The 21,127-nt window shown below is 40.1% G+C and overlaps 1 long non-coding RNA gene across 1 annotated transcript; it reads left to right on the forward strand.

Annotated features, from left to right (window-relative positions):
* The first annotated feature begins 855 nt into the window (after positions 1–855).
* On the forward strand, positions 856–19,462 carry LOC144588257 (uncharacterized). The gene is made up of 2 exons (XR_013543710.1): positions 856–17,470; positions 18,568–19,462. It is a non-coding gene; the product is annotated as an uncharacterized LOC144588257 (long non-coding RNA).
* Positions 19,463–21,127: the final 1,665 nt, after the last annotated feature.

A 21,127-nucleotide genomic window follows, 5' to 3' on the forward strand; every position in this document is an offset into this window, starting at 1 on the left:
CACTTTCTGGCCTGTCATCAATTGCTATGGACTGTGCATGATGTAGAAAGGGTCTACATAGTCTACCACACTAGCAGCCTTATCTGTTAGAAAAGTGTAGTAGACATTTGAGATGTACAGGGGAGATCCATTTAGGTATAACAAGATGGAATTTGTAACTCAATTGAAAGAGGAATTTGCCATAGTTGTTGATTACCTTGTCTTGGGAAGTTCCGATGGTGCTTTTATCTTCTTCAAGCTCCAACCCAAGGGCTTTTTCTATCATACGAAAAACTTTCCCATTCTAGCATTAAAATCACCACAAATTATTAAAAAATAGTTGGGATATTCAGAAAATAATGTATCAAGAAGGTCTTCCAATTTAGCCTAAGCCTCTGAAGCAGTACCAATTCTTCTTGGCGATAGACGTTGACACAGATTAAAGGACCTGGTTTACAGCCATGTATCGTTAGAATTTGCCAATAGCTAGAGTTTAATTCAGCTACAGTATCTCTGTACCCTTCAAGGCAGTAGTGGAAGAAATTGAAATAGCCATGCCCCCACTTCCTTGGCCAGAAGTTGAAATTTTTTGAGCTGGAAATTCCCATTTCCTATATCCCTGTAATCTTAAAGGGTCTTTCTCCAGAAGCCAAGTCTCTTGCAGGCAAATTATGCCAAATGACTGAAGGTACTGTATGAAATCTAAGCTAACCAATTTATTCTTCTATCCTGCAACATTCCATGTTCAGAGACTGACTTTGCATCTTATCTGATGCTAGCCAGTCTTGGGAGAGGGGTGCTAGAGGGGCATATCTGTTATCCAAGTGCCATTCAGAGTTCGACCTACTGGAAGTTCTGAAGTGACTGGGTAGGTGGGTCTTCCCCTTGGAAGTTTGATAAATTCTGTGACTGCTGGAAGACTTGTTGACACCCATCCTTGGTGCATCTCTTATTTGTGTTCTCTGGTTGTTACATATGTTTACAAAACCACAGGGTTGATTAATATATTATTGGGGGCAGATAGAAAAGGTGAACATACTTCTCTCCCTCTATAGTTTAAGTTAGAATCAGGGGGTGCAACACCAGCATGGTTGGGGGCATTTCCCCTGCTCCTGGAGTATTAATAATTAGAAGAGAGCTCAACAGTTCTATCTGATATTCCATGTGGTATTGGAGTCCTTTTTCAATTTACATCATGTCCAAATTCATCAGCCATTACCTTCCCATCAAAAGTACCCTGTGATTCACAACGTAAGGCTGTCTGCTTGTTTTGAATGGTGTTAAGTTTTGTTTTGCAGTTGACTTGAAATTCAGCCTACAGTGTGCTATATGTGTTCCCCATTTGAATGATACTGATATTTCTTCAAACCTATATATTAAGCTCCAAAAATGATAGGCATGTCCATTTTCCATTCCAGGATATTTATAGGATATATATATATGAGCAATGCATATACATTAAAGTGTTACTTCAGTGTTAGTTTTCCATGTGTTATTTGATCTTCTTAAAGGCCAGTTGTATACAGTAATATGACTCACAGTGTTGGATGGTGAGACTGTAGACTATAGTTTCTCTGTTCTGGAGTCTGCTTCTGTAAAACATAATAGGTAGGCATTGATCGGCAGTATGTTGTTCCTATCTGTAAAGGCTATAAATGAGGATTATGGGCCATTTACATCTGGGATAATATATTGCCATTCATCAATTACTATGAAGTCTACATTTGAAAGGGTTAAATTCAGGTCCTCAGCAGCTTTTCTTGTGTTACTATTATCAGCCTGAGTTTCTGAACCCTTTTCAGGGTTTGTGGCCTACTCTGTGTCCTCCAACCGCTGTATAAGATGCTATTTTTTTTCAAGATAGGCAGGGATTGTTCTTGTTTGTTTCTAATGTGTCAATCCCACTTCCTGCTTGGTGGAAGTTTGGGTCTGGGTTAGGAAATGTTCAGGGTGCTGCTGCTGTCAAAATCCCTGTTTTTAGGTGGCGGTGAGTTGGAGTGTTGCTTTCAGGTTGAATATTTCTTTATGTAGTACATGTAGTTTATAGAAAATGCTTTGAGTTGATTTTGCAGATTATGGTCACGTAACTGAGTGTAGATAATTTTGATGTCTTCATGATCAGGCCCATAAGATTTGTCTATTTGTTCTTCTATGGATATAGTCTTTGGATCAGTGTTTGGTAGGTTTGAATTTTTGTCAGGCAAGTCCATTGATAAAATTGATGATATTTCCTGTAATCCTGGGTCCACTGACCAATTGCCAATCAAGTAGCCAGAAAGGTCTTCAGGCACATCATTTATTTGGGAATCTCTGATGATCACATTCAAATCTTGATTATCTAAGGTAGATTGAGTACTTGAGACAAATTCACTTGCAAACCTTTGTCCAGTGGAATTGGAAAAGTCCTGTTGACTAATGGAGGTCTACTGTAGCCCTTTGATTTTTGACTTCTGGGAGCATTGTTAGTCCCAGCACGAGTTTTCTGAGCTCTAGTAATGACCATTGGTAGTGTTTGTATGTGCTGTTAAATCACACCTGCAATCAGGATAGGTAAAGGTAAAGGTAAAGTTTCCCCTTGACAATTTTTGTCCAGTCGTGTTTGACTCTACGGGGTGGTGCTCATCCCCGTTTCCAAGCCATAGAGCCAGTGTTTTGTCCGAAGACAATCTTCCGTGGTCACATGGCCAGTGCAACTTAGACACGGAATGCTGTTACCTTCCCACCGAGGTGGTCCCTGTTTATCTACTCACATTTGCATGCCTTCGAACCACTAGGTTGGCAGGAGCTGGGACAAGTGATGGGCTCTCACTCCGTCGTGTGGATTCGATCTTGCAACTACTTGGTCTTGTGACCCTGCAGCACAGGCTTCTGCGGTTTAGCCCACAGCGCCACCACGTCCCAACCACAATCAGGATAGAGCCTTCTGCAAATCCTAGTGCAGATCCTAGTGTGGTTTCTTTATTTCCTTATTACCTTGCCTTCTGTGATATCTCCTTATCATACAGCTCAGGCAATTCCCAACATTTGACTTCTAAATAGCTTCTAAATAACTGACAGTATTACGACATAGTTCTTGTATGACCTTAAATTTTCCTCAAAACAATCTCAGTCCTTTTCAAACATTGTGTTGCTGGTAAACTCCCCTGGGGAAACTCAATAGTTCTTGCTCTCTTTGGTTGCAGCCACCACCAGAAAGCAAAGTTCTTTTAATTAATCAACTTGAGCAGTTGAATACTTTATAAGTATTTTAAAATAGGGAGCAGAGCTTGATACAAACACTGTTCCTCCCTCAGACCAGAACCGGAATATTTACTTATTATTTATTCATTTCAAATATTGATATCTTGCCTCTCTCCTAAAAAGGACCCAAGGTGGTCATTTAATGAAATAGAAACAAATTCAGACAGTATGTGTATAATGCTTTTTTTGCTGTATCTGATGAATGCACCTTGTCTACTGCATTCAATAAGACCCATTAAAAGCTATGTAGCCACATTGTCTGGCCTACTTCCCAATTAGCAAGTCTTCAGAGATTCTCAGAATGTGCAGCAAATCTGACTATTTTATATATGCCACCTGTGTCCATGAAAAATCAGTGTCTAGTATTTTCAGAAGTTAATGCTGTTTTGCAGACCAGTCCACTAACCAAGTAGTTTTCATTGAAAATTAGTGCCACACACTTGTGAATCTGCAGACACATTCAAGTGGGTAATACATACAAAATTATTTACACAGAGATAGCTGGAGAGATAAACATGAGAAGAAAATAAGATCATGCTATTCAGCAAAAATATACATAAATCCTGGATCTGTATGTTATGTTAGAAATTATGTCTGAAATCCTGCTGATATCTTCAACTTTGGTGATTTTTCTGAAACACACTTCCAGTTTCTCTTCTGAAAATCCAGAGGCTCCTGTGGAATCCTTTTCATTATTGGGAAGCTTTTGGGAGCATCAGGACAGGGGTGAACTCTTTGATTATTGAGAAATTACATATAGTTCAAGGCTAGCTTATGCATCGCCTTATCCTGCTGACTTGGGCTTGTAGCATTCAATATTTTTAAAGCACTTGATTTTTTTGTTATTATTGAGAAATTGGAAAATAAAGAGATACTTTTTAAAATAGCAAGCATAATTGTAACTAATTACTTTGGAGGCCCTGGAATGATAACTGAAACCACTTCCTTTTTCATACTAACTTTCCACGATCTACAAAACAGCAGTGACTTTCCTCAACCATCTCAACTTACAAAGATAGCCATGATTTTCAGAACCCTGTCCCTACACTCCTTAATCCCAGTATTACAGAATCCAGCTATTTAAAAACTTGCCATACGGGGAAGAGGCCAGGGACTCTGATTTTTCAGATGGAGGTAAATTCTAGTCTGCACTTTAAAGTAACTAAACTATTCGGGGAATAGGAATCAGTACTCTGGATAGCTCCCGTAAAGTTCATACTAAGACTCACAGTGAATTCACCACCTGTATTAAATCAGAATCATTAAACCGTAGTTTGTCAGCAAAACATGTTATCTTCCTATAATTAACCTAATTAGTCATTGACCATTAAAATCAACTCTCTCTCCTCCATAAAGCATTTAAAATCACACACAATGTGGGAATGATATTGTCAAGAGTTGATTTCTGAGAAGTTCTATTGGTTTCACTGGAGCAGCATTAAACATGTGTTTGTCTCTCCATTAAAATCAATGGAGGATCAAAATGTTTCACACTGACTGCATTGCTTTCTCTGTCTCTAAGGAGAAACTTTGGAAAAATGCTGCGGAACAGAAAGCACATGTTACATGCGGATGGTTGAAAATTTTACATTATTGCCATGCTCGACCACCTGTATTTTCTTACATTAGACACCAGCATGCTGTCATAAAAGACAGTGCAGACTACACACAAATTAAGGCCACAAACAGACATGATATGTCTTGTAATTATTGCTGAAAGCATGTTTTCTTCAGTACATGGGAAAAAAGTCCTGAGAGGACTAAGAAACTGAGGTGACTTGGGTTAAAAAATGCACCCCTTTCTCCCTCCCATGTGTTATGTGTGTGAATTTTTGTGTCTGTGCCTTTAACATGAATTAACAAATACAGGGAACAACAAATAGCACCTCAAGAAAAGACTGGCAATAGCAACACACAATTAAAATACTTCAACTATGGAAGGAAATGTTTTAGCCTTTATGTGGATTTATGTTTTAGAGACAGGCACATCATAAATGAAGCCTTGTTTAGTATTTTCCCTGTTTACTACAGCAGCAGGTGAAGACTAAGAAAGAGTTGCCATGCCAACCTGTGACAGCAGTATTTATTAGAGCTGCCACCATCACCACCACCAAGAACACTCATAAATCACAAGATGTGGAGTGTGAGTCCAATATTATGCTTACAGAAAGCACAAATTCTGCTCCTACAATGTAGTAGCCCTGCCAAAGGTTCACTGGATATTTATCCTGAAGCAGCAAGCTTCCACCTTTATCACATTTATATCAAATGGCCGTAACAGAACTAACCCTTCAACACTCCACCTGAAAATCACTTTTTGCACCATGATTAACAGGTACTCGATTATTTCACAATATTAGATTTATTAAATCAATGCAATGCAACAACACATATGTGATGATATCCATGCTGTCACTTTCATTACACAGGGAACAGTGGGAAAACACGTACAGCTGGGCCAACAGAGATTTAATAAATGGAACCTGCAACAAAATGTTGCCTTGTGGACTGTACCTGTTCAGACTTGCAAGCAGCCACTTATGGCCTTTCTAGGATATCCCAAGATATCTCCCCTTCCCCTTTGCAGCCCCCATCTCATACAGTCAACCCACGCCCTATCCCTGATGAATATATTCACTTCTCACTTGGATTTTCCCCCTGTTTTTACATAATTTTTCCTCATTACAGTTCATTCCCACCAAACCTACTGAAAATGCTATCAGCTAACTTTCTGTGGTATCATGAAGGGGCATTCAGAGGTATGAATGTGTAGTTTGGGAGCAAGAACAAGGTACAAGCAATAGAAGTCCTCCTATTTTGTATCATCTCTGACTATATTTTAAAATGACCAGGATTAATTTTCAGTTTTTTATTACCATCTTCCTGAAGTTTAAATATTTCATTACTGTACTGCTCATATTTCCAAAAAACCACACAGTTTTTGTGGGGAGCCACAGCTGCACCATACCCCTCCTTTTGTGTATGTGAAATGATACATTGATATTTCAGATGGGGAACAGTGCTGCCTTCTGACGTAAAATCTCTACGATCACTCCACAGACAGTTATATATTTGCAAGCCTCAAAAGAATTGGGGTTTAGATGATAAGGGGCACTGCTTTTTATAATCTATTATTAACTGTGTTGTGCTAGTCTGTATATATTACCACCAGAATTTCTTCAAAGAAAAGCAATGCATGTTTTAGAAGTAGTGTGATTAACTGCTTTCCTCAGTCCCTCCTTTTACACATTGCTTACAAGTATAAATCCCCAAATCCACCTTCTTTCCACATTTTGTTCTCTTTTGACATAATAGAACCTTGCAATATATTCCTCTGTTGAGAACAAGAAATGTCTTTAAATCAATGGTACTTTTGTAATGAAAAAAGCAGAGTTCTTTAATGATGTTGATTAAATTCTGCTGAAACTCATCTGGGTTTGATTCTGGGTATTTTGTTCAAATATATTTTGAACTGTTTGGCATTCTTACATGCTGCTACTATTTCATTTTGATTTCTGGTGTGTGATAAAATCACTATAGCCACAGAGATACACTGAGGAAACCCAGTTAGGAATGTTAACATGGAACCAAACTCAATTCCCCTGCTGGTGAAAGTGGGCTCTCCACCTCTCCAAGAGTTAGAGAGAGATTCCTGACCCACAGTTCACATGAAGACTGGGGTGTTGATTGCAGAGACATGGATGATGTCCTTGAGGCCACTGGTGCCTCCCTGCCAGAGATATCCCAGCCAGCCTATATGCAATCAGTTGGACAGCATCTCTCCTATATATCCTCCATCTGCATCGTGCTACACTTGAGAGCCTAGCCAGGTCCTGGTAGAGTTTGGTGATGCCTCTCAAGAGGATTAACACACCTGTGGGGTGGAAGCAGCTGTTGGAGACTAAGGCGGCATAGTGGGACAACGGACTCACACTACACTCCTCTAAGGACAGCTGATTGCTTGTATACAGCAGCCTTGTTGTGGCATTCCATGCCTGGTGCACCTGAGAGGTGTCCTTGAGCTGGTACTGGTCACCTAGAGTGGTCGAAATGACTAGATAGGTGGGGTATAAATACAATAAATTAAAATTAAATTAATTAAATTAGTGGAGGTGGGATTCTACTCCTCCCAGTGAAAGATTGGTAAGGGTTTTCCCTTCTCTGAAAGACTTTGGGAGTGATGCCAACTCTCTAGCACTCTAAAGTTACTGAGTTGTGGTGTTTGGCCCTGCTGGCCTTTGAGGGGCTGCTCTAATGAAGAGCTTGTTCCTGCAAGTGCTTGTTGAATTATTGTGGGGGGACATTCACAGTCCATATTATAGTAACTGAGTAAAACTGAGAATCTCAATAGTAAGCTCATAATGTTTGAAATCAACAAGAACTTTTTTCTCACTCACTCTCTCAATTATATATTTTGGAAATTAGAAATTAGTCTTATCAACCATTCAAATTCAGAAAAGCTTACTGGGTTTGTTGTTGTTTTCAAAAGCAGGGAGGGGAGAGAACTGATCAAAGATGGACCAGAATTGCCACCAGATTCTGCTACGTGTGCCTCCTTGAAAATGGGCAACTTTTTCAAATGCTTTATTCAGTTAAGAATCTCATTTCTATCAGCTTAAAGAACAATCACACGAGGAAAAAAAATTCCTTCCAAAGACTCTAAGGGAGAATCTCCATTCTTCACCCTACAACAACTCCAGTGCTCAATGTGATCCGTTGCTTCAGTCTCCTATCCATAACAAAAAGTGCTGATCACAAACCGGCTGTGTTGCTTTTTGTGTTCGCACTCAATCATCAAAGGAAGAAATACACAAGAGATTAGTGAGATTTTTTTCTTCTCATATTGCAGTTTATCTCATAAGTTCTATTTCCTGTGCCCTTATTTCAAGGAGTGTCATATCTCTGTTTTCACCCTCATCCAATTTTTCATTTTATGTTTCAGTGTCCTCTCAGCAGTTTTTCAACATTGTGCTATTATGAGATAGAAGCAATTGTTAACCTTACATTTTCACAATGGGTTCTGAGGTCCAACAGGGCAGGGAATCAGAATATGGAAAGTGGGTTAAAATCAATTTCTCAAAAAGATATAAAAGATGGGCATTCGTCTATATACCCCTTAATATGAACCAGGCAGCACACTTGTGCCTAAGCAGCAGTGATTTTATCTTTATTTTATATAATTTTATATGGTTTTTATTATTTTTGTTTAGTTGAAGTTCCTATTTTACTTTCCAGCTGGAGGCATGATTTTAACCTTGGCAAAAGTAAACACAGAGATAATGACCACTGGAGCTGCCGAGAGATATTAGAAATACCTCTGTATCACAAAATTACACAACTGAAGCCTTGGAAAGAAAACAGAAGAAAATAACACCATTACTGCACACAGTAAGCACCTGCTTGAATCAAGTCTGCAAGAAAAGCATTTACTTTGTCTAAGAAAAGCCATCTGCCTTTGGGGGGGTTGTTTGGCATACAGCAGGAGCTGATTTGCTGTCTTGTCAATCTACAATTGGCTCACAGTGAGTAAAAGTCCTCCAAGGAACAGGGTGGAATAACCTGACCTTTAATGGTTTATGTTTGAATGTTTACTGGAGCTAAGAAGTGTTTTTTATACAGCACCTACTGACCGTAACTGTGAAACCCATATTCTTCTCCCTTTGAGCACAAGTCTGTACCTGCAGAAGTAGAAGGGGACACTAAATAAGCTAAATTTGTGGAGTATAACTATGGTCACTACTAGGACAAAAAAACCTATGGCAAGATACAAAAGGTTCCCAAAAAGCCAAATCAGAAATCAATAGCAGACTTCTGTGTGGTCTCAGATCTCATCAGCCAATGTGAACATGTTTCCTCTTATAATCAAAGGCCACTGATGGAATTTACATCAAGTACTCCACTCACTACGGACAATGTAGGCATAAGTAATGGGAGAGACATACCAGGAGGTTGCAGTCTGAAGAAATCAGCAATTGGTCTCTGGACCGAGAACTCCTAGAGAAGGCTCTCTCTGCCTCTATGGACTCATTCTAGAAACACCTAAATCTATGACCCCTGGGCCCAAGGAGAACCATATAGAAGGAAAAATAGGTCTCCAAGATGCTCAAGGGCTTGAAAGTGAACAAACTAGGATTATTTACACCCAACTACGTGATCAGTGCTTCCTCTCAGCTAAATCCAACCAAAAAATTTTCAGTAAGCTGCATGATCTAAAGAAAGAAATTGCTGATATTAAAGCAACACTACAATGCATCACTGACATGATAAAGTTGGGGATTTTAAAAACAGCACCCCCCCTCAAGCCCTCAGAATACTGAACAGAGAGGACTTCAGGCAAAAAGGAGCTGGGCACAAAAGATCAAACACAAAAAGATAACTCCCCAACTTTTAAAGGTCAGAGTTACCCACAGTTATTGGAAAAAAACAACTCAGGACCAAATGCCCATCTCTGGGATGACCCTAAAGGCCTGGGCAGACCCATATGACCGAAGTAATGACACAGAGGGACCTGACCTAACATCCTCCAATCCAGAGCTAAAAACCATAGATGAATGGTGGGGAAACACCCCAGAAGAATCCTATCCTCAGCATCCACTTCCTGTGACAGCATGCAAGGAAAATATGTGGTTAGAAAACCCCCAACGGTCAGCAACCTCAGATAGTGAAGAGTCCACCCCGGTTGAAATTCCATCATCCAAGCCCATGAACCATATCACCATCTATAACTGGCCACTAAGAAAATCAAATGGCACCTGGGCCTCCAATTCAGAAGTATTACAGACAATAACAGAAATTCTGGGCAAGGATTGGGATGCTCAAACGAACACAAAATGTTACTGTATTTATCCCAGTAAGCCCGGGCAACTAAGAGGCAAGGTGCACATGATTTTCACCAATAGTAAGCAGGCTCATTATTTTTGGAGCCTGTTATACAAGTTTGAAAAAATAGCAGTATCATTCAAATGGGGAAATACATACAACTTACTCAATTATCAACCTCAGACTGATCACAAAATTGGACACCTACAAACTAACAAATAAATCCAGAGAAAGTCAGGTTCCAGAACAAAGAGATGGCCCTCAGCCGCTTCCATAAGGAAGATAACAGCCAAAAATCCCAGCTATGACCTGTATAGATATAGGGCTGAAGCTTCCATCATTTACAACAGTTGACCTTCCAAAGCCAAACTAGACGGCAGAGGAAAAGAAACGCACACCAATTTTGCAACCTTTCCAAACAATATCCCAATTAACAAGCCCCATGATTTTACAAGCAAAATTAAAAACCAGAGTAATCAGGTGAAAATGCTTTCAAGGCCAAGGCCTCTTTGAAAAGGTATTATATCCCCCAGAAAAGACAGAACAGGAGACGTTCCAACGATTATTGGCTTCAGCTCTGCTCTCAGATACAGATAGCAGTGGACACAGGTGTCGTAAAAGTGAACTTCCTAAGAAACTACTTTTACATGGAACAGAGAGGTGTCCAGAATGATCAGTTCCTTATCAGGTAAAACTGGGTCCTTTAATTTTACCCTAGGCAACTGTTTCACCCCTTCTCCCAAGTCTGATCCGATTTTTAAATAAACAACTTCCTCTCTATTAGGTAGGACCCTAAATTGGTAGCATAAACGTGGCCTGATTAAACAAATCAGTAGCTTATGGTCTATTGCAAGAAGCCAACGTTCAGACAATCAGCCTTTTTATATTTTATTAGAAAAATAGAGATTAGCTATAAATGAATTTAAATGAGCAAAACATGACATCTTTACATAAACAATAATTTCCAACATACCCCAGCCATAACCACAAGACATTTTCCTCTATAAAAACCCAAAATAACAAATAAGCTAACTACATTTCCAAAGAGAGTTCTATCTTACTGTTAATTTGAAAAATAAGATCCTTTTGTAGTTTTTCTCTAGCGTTCATTCCTCTGGGCAGGAATTCTCTCTTGCTGCGTTCGGGCAGACGTCTGGGCTGTCTCTCCGTCCATCTTCTCCTCTCTCTGCTTTTCACCAATCTTTCTTAAATTAACAAGCTATGTCCTTGTCCGTCGGAGTTTAGATAAGATAAAAGTCATCTTGCTCTTCTTGACTTTTTTCTTCTGCTGAAGAAGAACTGACCTTGTACATTTTTTCTCTCTAATTAGCACCTGGACACAAGCGGATTTCTAGCTTTTTCATTGCTACTCTGAAATAAATCCTTTCATATACATCTCTATTCTATTTTCATAATCAAATTCATGACAACAGGTAACATCAAAGGAATGTATGATGGTATCTAGCAGGCTTTAGGTCCAATACAGAAGAAATCTGCTCCCTTGAAGTCTGCTACAGGTGTGATCATCCAGGACTGAACACAGCAGATGGAATGCTGGGTGCAGCACTACTCTGAGCTATATTCCAGAGAGAATATAGTAACCAAAGAAGCATTAAATAACATGGAGTGCCTGCCTGTCTTGGAAGAATTGGACAGCGAACCAACTTTAGCAGAAATAAAAGCAGCCTCGGATTTCCTCGCCTCTGGCAAGGCACCTGAAAAGGATAACATCCCTGTTGAAGTTCTGTAAAGAGATCATCATCACTGAACTGTATGAAGTCTTTCGTCTTTGCTGGAGGGAAAGTGGAGTACCACAGGACATGAAGGATGCAAACATTGTCACATTATACAAGAACAAAGGTGACAGGGGTGACTGCAATAACTATTGTGGCATCTCTCTTCTCAGCGTTGTAGGGAAGCTGCTGGTCCGTGTTGTGCTGAAGGGCCTCCAGGTGCTTGCAGACAGAGTCTATCCAGAATCACAGTGCGGATTTCGGGCTAATAGATCCACCACTGACATAGCATTTTCCCTCAGACAGTTGCAGGAGAAATGTAGGGAACAACAACAGCCACTCTTTGTGGCTTTCATAGATTTCACAAAGGCTTTTGATTTGGTTAGCAGGGATGAACACGTTCCATATGCATTGTCTCCGATGCATTTTTGGTATCACCTGGCAGGAAAAAGTTCCAAATAGAGTAGTCCTAGAACGAGCTGGAATTTTAGCATGCATACATTACTGAAACAGCGATGTCTACATTGGCTCGGACATGTTGTGAGAATTGTTGATGGTCAGATTCCAAAAGATCTCCTATATGGAGAATTAGTGCAGGGAAATCGCCCCAGATGGAGACCACAGCTGTGATACAAGGAGATCTGCAAGCGGGATCTGAAAGGATGGACCTCAACAGATGGGAAACCCTGACCTCCGAGCGTTCAGCCTGGAGGCAGGCAATGCATCATGGCATCTCCCAATTTGAAGAGACCCTTGTCCAGCAGGCTGAGGGGCAAAGAGGCAGTCCCGAAAGCAGAAAAATCAGGGAGCTGGACAAGGGACAGATTGTATTTATCTTCAGTGTGGAAGAGATTGTCACTCTCAAATTGGTCTTCTCAGCACCACTAGATGCTGTTCCAAGTCCTCCATACAGAGTATGTTACCATAGTCTCTTGAGACTAATCAATCAATCACCCATGGGCAAAACATAAAATAAGACATGAAAATGAAAAAAAAAGGGTGCTGAGATTTTTATCCAGTGGAAGTCACTCCACTGATAGAAGGCACTGTCCCATTTCAGAAAAGGGAAGGAGACAGTTTTCAGTGATGCCCCTCCCTCTTACAGACCACTTCAGATGTCCTGTTTGTCGTAAAAGCGAGCTTCCTAAGAAACTGCTTTTACACGGAACAGAGAGGGGTCCAGGATGATCAGTTCCTACTCAGGTAAAACCGGGTCCTTTAATTTTACCCTAGGCAACTTTTCCACCCTTTCTCCCAAGTCTGCTCCGATTTTTAAATAAAAAACTTCCAGTCATTCTAGAAGATTTACTCCTCTTTATCTTATATGTAGGACCCTAAATTGGTAGCATGCGCGTGGCCTGATTAAATAAATCAATTTTAAAGTAGCCAATTAACTAGAGTAGCTTGACGGTCTATTCAAGAAGCCAACGTACAGATAAACAGCCTTTTTATATTTTATTAAAAAGATAGAGATTAATTTGAAACACATTTAGATAAGCCAATCTTTACACAAATAATCATTTCCAAATTACCCCAGCCGTTACCAACAAACATTTCCTCTATAAAAACGAAAATAACAACCAATCTAACTACATTTCTAAATAGGATTTTATCTTACGGTTAATTAGAAAAATAAGAGTCCTTTGGTAGCTTTTCCTCTGCTGAAATTCATGCTGCGTTCCGGCAGTCGTCCGGGCTGTGTCTCCGTCCATCTCCTCTTCCTCTCTTCTCCCATCTTTCTTAAATTAACAAGTTATGTCCTTGTCCGTCGGAGTTGAGATAAGATAAAGGTCATCTTGCTCTTCTTGACTTTTTTTTCTTCTGCTGAAGAAGAACTGACCTTGTACATTTTTTTTCTCTAATTAGCACCTGGACACAAGCGGATTTCTAGCTTTTTCGTTGCTGCTCTGAAATAAATCCTATAATATACAACTCTATTCTATTTTCATAATCAAATTCATGACACTGTTAAATGTGAGTTGAGTAACTGAGCTTGGTGTGGTGGCAATGGAGAATGAGAGCAGCACAGGAGAAGGAAAATTGGGATAGGGAAGCAGCCTAATTTCTTCTTCCATCAGCAAGATGATCCTTACTGGACACAAGCCTGTGTATTCCAAAGCTCAAAAAATGCAGCTTGATAAAAGCTTCACTTTATCTTCCACAAACAACCTCTGACACTTAAATGTGCCTAAAAGGTGGCAATTAAAAGCAATATGTCTCCATGTCTTCTGGCCACATCCTGATGAAAACATAATCAGGACTATGTATTAATGGCCCATTCTAGTTTCACCAAAAGACTTAGTTTTCATACTGACCAATAATATGTCAGAGGTGTGCCAGCAATTGGTTTTGTCACTTCAGCTACAATTCCTAACAGAATCTTAAGAATCAGAGAAACTTAGAATAATAGAGTATTTGTTTGAAAGGAAAGGAATATTGATTTTGCTGCTGTCTGAACTCTAAATTCAAGATAGCAACCCACTTGGGCCTCAAATTGTTTTTTGAAAAGGCAGAGCAAAGATAGAGAGAAATTCTGTATATATTAAACTTTGTATTACGGAAATAGAGAAGCAAATTTGGGTTGTATATTGCTTTGTAGCAGTTTAAAATTGTTATTTTTTTTTAAATTCAAGCATGCCCTTGGGGGCATTATTGCCCACATTAAGAACCACTGCTCTACTGGATCAGAAATGTCATGATGACCCTCTCTGTGAAGCAGATAAATAAAAAAATTAAAAGGATTTTATTATTTATTTATTTATTTATTTGTTTGTTTGTTTGTTTGTTTGTTTATAGTGGTGAAAGGGAGTTTCCCATGTCTCTTTTTTAACTGAATACTCACTGGGATCCTAGAAAGGATGTAAAGACATGTCTGTAACCCATGTTGGGCGTAGTGAGCTTTTCTCCCTCAGGCGATGTTGATGTCAGGTCCCTGTCAGGTCCTTGTTTGATGTCTTTGTCTGATGGCCCCATGTTGGGTGCCAGATGTAGCTGATCATGGAACAAAGAGAAGGCAATTAGCCCTCAGAGAAAGTGCAAAGAAAAGTCAACCAAAGATGTCCGAGCCAGCGGAGCCTCAGGCAACACCTTGAGAACTCTTTTTATTAACTTAGCATGATTACATAGAATGTTGTGAGAATTCAGATAGGATACTAGTTACCTAATTGCCACTAGGATTGGCCAGAGAAACCCTTTGATCTAATGCTCTAACTCTAAAGAAAATGGCAGAATGAGAAGTCACCCTGCCAACTGAGAACCACCACTTTCTGCCAGGTGTGTGCGCACTCACTGAAACAGGAATGCAGCTTGAGCACATGCTTCCCACAGTTAATTGTTCTTCTGAAACAGGTTTCTGGTCTGTGACTAAAGATGGGGTCTTTGTGCTTCATACAAAACACGAAACACTGCTGCCCAAATGTTCCTAATTCCATTTCTCCCTGCCCCCAGCCACCAAATCCACTTATCCGGCTCCACAGGAAGCTGGGGACCTTCTGGATCAGCAGCACACCAATCAATGCTGGAGCCTGACCAGTCCATCCCCACCTCTCCAGGCAGCTGACCACTCCTTGGCTTTGGTGCACTGCTGATGCAGAAGGACCTTGGCTCCCTGTGGTACCTGGTAAGTGGATCTGGTGACTGGGGTGAGGAAGAAGGGGAATTAGGAACACCTGAGCAGCAGCACTTAATGCATGAAGCCCCCATCTCTATTTGACACCAATTATAGCCCTCCAACCCTACCAAGAAACTGAGAGACCTTCTCCATTCTTCATCCACCCATGATAATCATTTGAAACTTTCCTACACACAAACCAGTTTCTTCCTGCCCAGAAATCTCCAGCCTGAGAATCTGTCCACCAAAAAGTACAGGGCTAGATATTGGGACAGACTTCCATGTTTATCATGGAAGGTGGGGAATGATTTGATACAGCACCCTAGCATTTCATTTATTTCACCGAGGCCTGGAAAATCTTGACTGGAATAATACAGGACTAAAATTTGATTAGTATCATATAGGGCAGTCTTTAAATTAAAAAAAATGAATAAATTCACAAGTCATCTGAAAGTGGAGCTGTTGTAGTTTCTATTTACTTTTATTCCATTTGCCACTATTCCCTCCCAAGGTGGGAATGGGAGGGGTACAGTAACAGGAGTTTCCAAAGGCTTTCCCTAGATTTTCCCTGGATTTTTACACTGTTTTACACAGACAAATGTTAAAAGCTGAGATTCAGCAATTTTATTTAAACATTTATAGCCTGCCCTATATCACAGGATATAAGGGTGAGTTACAAAGCTGTATTAAATAGTTTTAAAACATAGGGTATTTGATAGTTGAAGAAGAAATTTCCTGTTATTTTTATTACAGAGGCTGCAACATACTGGAGACGTCTATGGTTGTCCATCTGTGTCAACTATACTCATTTTATCAGAGAAGTGCGTGTGTGCGTGTGAGTGAGAGAGAGAGAGAGAGATTTTTTCCAGCTTTCCAAGCATGTCAGGTCAGATTCTCTTTTGTTCCCAACTGATTTCTTATATCATATGACAGAAATTCATTTTCATGTATCTTTAGGAAGACTTTTAAAAGGGTATGTGATTGGCCGTGATAGACCTTGACACACTGAATGCTTAGAGCCAGCTGTCCTGTGACCTTCTGCTGATAAATGCTTTTGTATCAGAATAGCACTGCAATTGTACACCTATAGAATAAGTAATGAACTACAGTATCTTTTTGCTCTACCCATCGCAGCTGCTAAAATGGATATTTTCCTATTTTTCTGCAATCTGAATCTTGTGATTCATGGCAAAGCCAAACTGTTAAAAAAGAAGAAAAAGAAGTTGCACTATCTGTCAAATGACCACCTTTTGTACTTGATTGCTGGCTGAATGTAGCTAATGTTGAGAAAATGAGACGTGCTGGTTCTAGGCTATTACTAGGCAGATCATACCTGAGACCAGAATTCTCCCAATACCAACATGTGTCTGAGACATAGGGGAGGAGAACAGACAGCATTTGAAACTACAAGGTAGTCAGGCAGGTAAGAAACAAGTGTAGTGCTTGAAGAAAGTTGAAAGAAGCAGACTTGGCAAGTTCCAGGTGGGTACTGTTTACTTTGGAGAACAGATGCTGTTTTACAGAGTAGAAAGGATAGGCTTTCCAATCCAGGCAGAGTCACCTATCCAGAGCTTTTGAAGTGCCTATAAATTCAACATGCTGCTGGGTTGGGTTTGCTATTTCTTTTTTCTGATATTTCTTTTTTCTTTGTGAGTTACATGGCAAGAAAGAGCAGTTTGATCTTCCTCATAGTGGGAATGGCTGTACTTACTAAATTTGGCTAGTGTAAAACGTTGGTTGTTTTTCTTCTATTTCTTTCTAACAAGAACTTTCCAAAACTAAATATTTCACCAAATATTTGACAGGAGGAATTTGAGAGATTTTTTGAATAACTTGAATGCATATGGAAGTGACAACTAGATCTATTCATCCTTCCCTATCTTTACCCTCCTCAGCTTACAAAATGTATTAACAAACACATCACAAAAGGCACCCAAGCCACCTGTGAATTTGATCTCAAGGAAAACAAAAAAGTCTGGAGTGCTACAAAAGAAGCAGAAGAAAGATGGGAACAAACACTGTGGTAGGAGCTGATCTGCCAAGATGGAGGACAAGATGGTCATCTGTATTCCCTGTGGTGTTTGCCCAGGTCATGAATATTCATATGCTATTTGCATAGATCAATGGGAGTGCTGGGGGCAGAGTCACAAGGTATAAGAGACTCAGGAGGAGGAGGAGTTTAGATAGGGAGTTTGAGATGAGTTGAAGAGATTTAAAGTTTTGAAGTTTGGGTGGGAGAGTGGTGGTTGAAAGGGATAAAGGAGAAGTTTGTTTAAGGGTTAACAACATTGCTTATTTTATCAACATCTGTGACAATAAACAATTTTTATTTGGTTATGTAAAATGACAGATGGCCTGAACCTCGATTATTAATAATAGGTAAAGGTAAACGTTCCCCTTGACATTTAGTCCAGTCGTGTCTGACTCTAGGGGGTGGTGCTCATCCCCATTTCCAGAGCCAGCATTTGTCCATAGACAATTTTCATGGTCACATGGCCAATGCAACTAGACACAGAACACCACTGCCTTCCCACCGTGGTGGCACCTATTTATCTACTTGCATTTTTACATGCTTTCGAACTGCTAGGTTGGCAGTTAATAGATATTGTTAATTAAATCAACTGGTGGCAGCTGAGGGGCACATAGCATGGGTTCCTTTGTTTGGTGAAACAAACAGGGGCCACATGGAATTGTGACACTCCCATAGCATTCTTGGCCTCAAAGCCAAGGAGTAATTTGGAGCAGGAGAGATTTACAAATTTCCAATTTTAGAAAAAAGGGACTAATGAATCATTAGGCATTTGTAATTCTCTTTCACCAGCATTGCTCGTCCAAGTCCCCTGTGAGATCAGGTTGCTGTCTTCTACACAACCTAATTTTCTTCCAGTGCAGGGAAAGTGCCCAGTTAATATGATGTGCTGAGTAAGTGCTGCTTATTATCTCCTAAAAGACAAAGAACTGGAAATCAGTGTGATGTATACAAACTTTATTTTGTGATTTACATGCTAAAGTGCCCCCCGTGGTTTGATTTGCATATTAAAGATTCCCAGGGCACAAAACAAAGGTTTAGCAAACATAACAAGAGTATTATTAGCATAGAGAACAGAGATTGTCCTACAGACCAACCTTTCAAACAATTGCAGTGGAAATCACTCACATGTATATTGACCTTAGTGAATTTCACAGGCACACAAGAAGCACAGAGGAAGGGCAGGGGTGAGAAAGGAAGCAAGCAAGCTACTCTATTATCTTAGGACATTTTGGAGATTGCTGATTCATAGGGTTGCCAAAAGCCAGCGGTGACTTGACAGCACACAACAACGAGAAGAACAATGAGACGGCACACAACAAAAAGATGGTACAACAACAAATGAGGACACAAACATTACTTCATAGATCTTTAAGACTGGATTCTTCCTATGCATTGTTGGAGAAATTATGGTTTATCAAGCACCCATCAGCATGAAAAACACTCTCGAAAAGCACTGATGCTTTTGATAGTGGCAGATGGTCTTTAAATTGCAAGCTTTTTAAAAAGTCTATAGGCCTTATGAGAGCCATCTATTTTGTTGATTATTATTAAGGGCTGTTCAACCTCTATCTGAAGACTATTGCTTAAAATTCTATGGGGTGATTCCTGAAAAATCAAAATGGGTTTTTTAACACAGAGAGAGATTCTAGTAAAAGGCCTTCGGTATAAAAATGTGGATTTTTTTCTTTGAATAGCATTAAATCATTTTTACTAAAATGTGGGGTTTTTGTACTGTTCAACTTATTGTTCCTTTCTACTTCAAGCCTACTTATCAAACCTAAATGTGAGTTCAAATGTCTGAAATCTCAGTGATCATGCTGTCCACTGATTTTCACTGGGAAACAGATATGACTTATTTTTCTTTTTTACCTTACTGCAATTCTGTGCTGAATTCTTGCAATAAATAATTGTTTTAACCTATTACAAATGTATACTGATGAGTGGGTGTTTTATTTTTGTAATTTGCAGAATGAGCAACAGAGGATGAAAACTGGTTAAGGTGATGTAGAAATATTGCTTGGTAAATCTTCAAAATCTTCGAGCACCCATCAGTGTGGAAATACAACTTAACACTCTCCAAAAGCACTGGCGCTTTTGATAGTGGCACATGGTCTTTAAGTTGCAAACTTTTTTCAAACGTCTATAAGCCTTATGAGAGCTGTCTATTTTGCTGATTATTATTAAGGTCTGATCAATCTCTATCTGAAGACTATTGCTTAAAGCTCTATGGGGTGATTCCTGGAAAATCAAAATGGGTTTTCACACACACACACACACACACACACAGATAGATTCTAGGAATCTTCCTTGGGTATAAAAATGTGGATTTTTTTTACTTTGAATAGTATCAAATCAATTTTACTAAAATGTGGATGTTTTGTACTGTTCAACTTATTGCATGTTTTCCTTGTCTGCCTTCGTCACCAAATCACCATGGTTTCCACAAAGAGCAGCAAGCATGCACAGAAGGGCCCCAAAATCCCCACTGTGGTGTTTCAGCCCCAGGAGGCCTAAGGACATGCTGAGGCATGCCCTACAGCCATCCCTTTTCTAGCCAAACCCCCTCCAACCTCTTCCCATTGGCCTACAGGGCTGCTGGGCAACACGTCACTTCAGGGGGCCAATCCTGAGGCCGTGCTCTGGTCATGGGGGACCCAGGTGTCTATGAACCCCTCCTACAGGTCCATGGTCACCTCAACAACCCCTTACATCACCCTAAAGCCCCATCCAGGGGTAGGGGCCTGGGTCGATTCTTGACCACTTTGTCCCACCTCAAAGGGGCAGGGCACCTGTCAAAATTTGATTTGATGGATGCTAGGTATTTATACTACTTTGCTGTTGTGGTTGATGCAAATATCACTTGGCAACTGAAAACTATTGAAAAGGGCTTGCTTTTCATAACTCTTCAGACGTTTCTTAACTTCATTTCTTTACAGTCCTAGCCAAGTCCTAGCTAGTGATGATGCATGATAGAAATAACAGTAAGTGGAGGGAGGAGGATGTTTTTTCCACTTTTATTAGAGCTTCATAGCTCACTGGTATAACTCCAGATGGTTGCCACCAGTGCATCCAAACAGAACTGCATTGAATAAGGTGAACAATTCCATTTTTAGAAACTTCACAGTCCAAAGCAATAAGTGATACCTGATTATGCCACCCACTGTGCCCATGTATTTTCGTGTGATATAAATGGACAGATCATTGTGGATAGAAAAAGGCTGGTTTCAGGTTCAGAAACATCTTACAACAAGGCTATCATCTTTGCAGAGGACTTGGAGAAAGAAAGCCATACCCTATTTGGGAAAAGACAAAATCTATCTGCCCTTTTTGATTGTACTGGGACAGGGACTTGCTCAATATCAAAAATAAGGTGTTCAGGATCTTTGCCTATGCTTGGCTTCTCCTGTATAAGCAAAGCAATTTGAATAAGAGTATAACAGGGACGTGGTGGCGCTGTGGGCTAAACCGCAGAAGCCTGTGCTGCAGGGTCAGAAGACCAAGCAGTCGTAAGATCGAATCCACGCGACGGAGTGAGCGCCCGTTGCTTGTCCCAGCTCCCACCAACCTAGCGGTTCGAAAGCATGCAAATGCAAGTAGATAAATAGGTACCATCTCGGTGGGAAGGTAAACAGTGTTCCGTGTCTAAATCACACTGGCCATGTGACCACGGAAAGATTGTCTTCGGACAAACGCTGGCTCTATGGCTTGAAGAGC

Source organism: Pogona vitticeps, chromosome 3 (assembly GCF_051106095.1).
Source record: "Pogona vitticeps strain Pit_001003342236 chromosome 3, PviZW2.1, whole genome shotgun sequence".
Taxonomy (NCBI): Eukaryota; Metazoa; Chordata; class Lepidosauria; order Squamata; family Agamidae; genus Pogona; species Pogona vitticeps.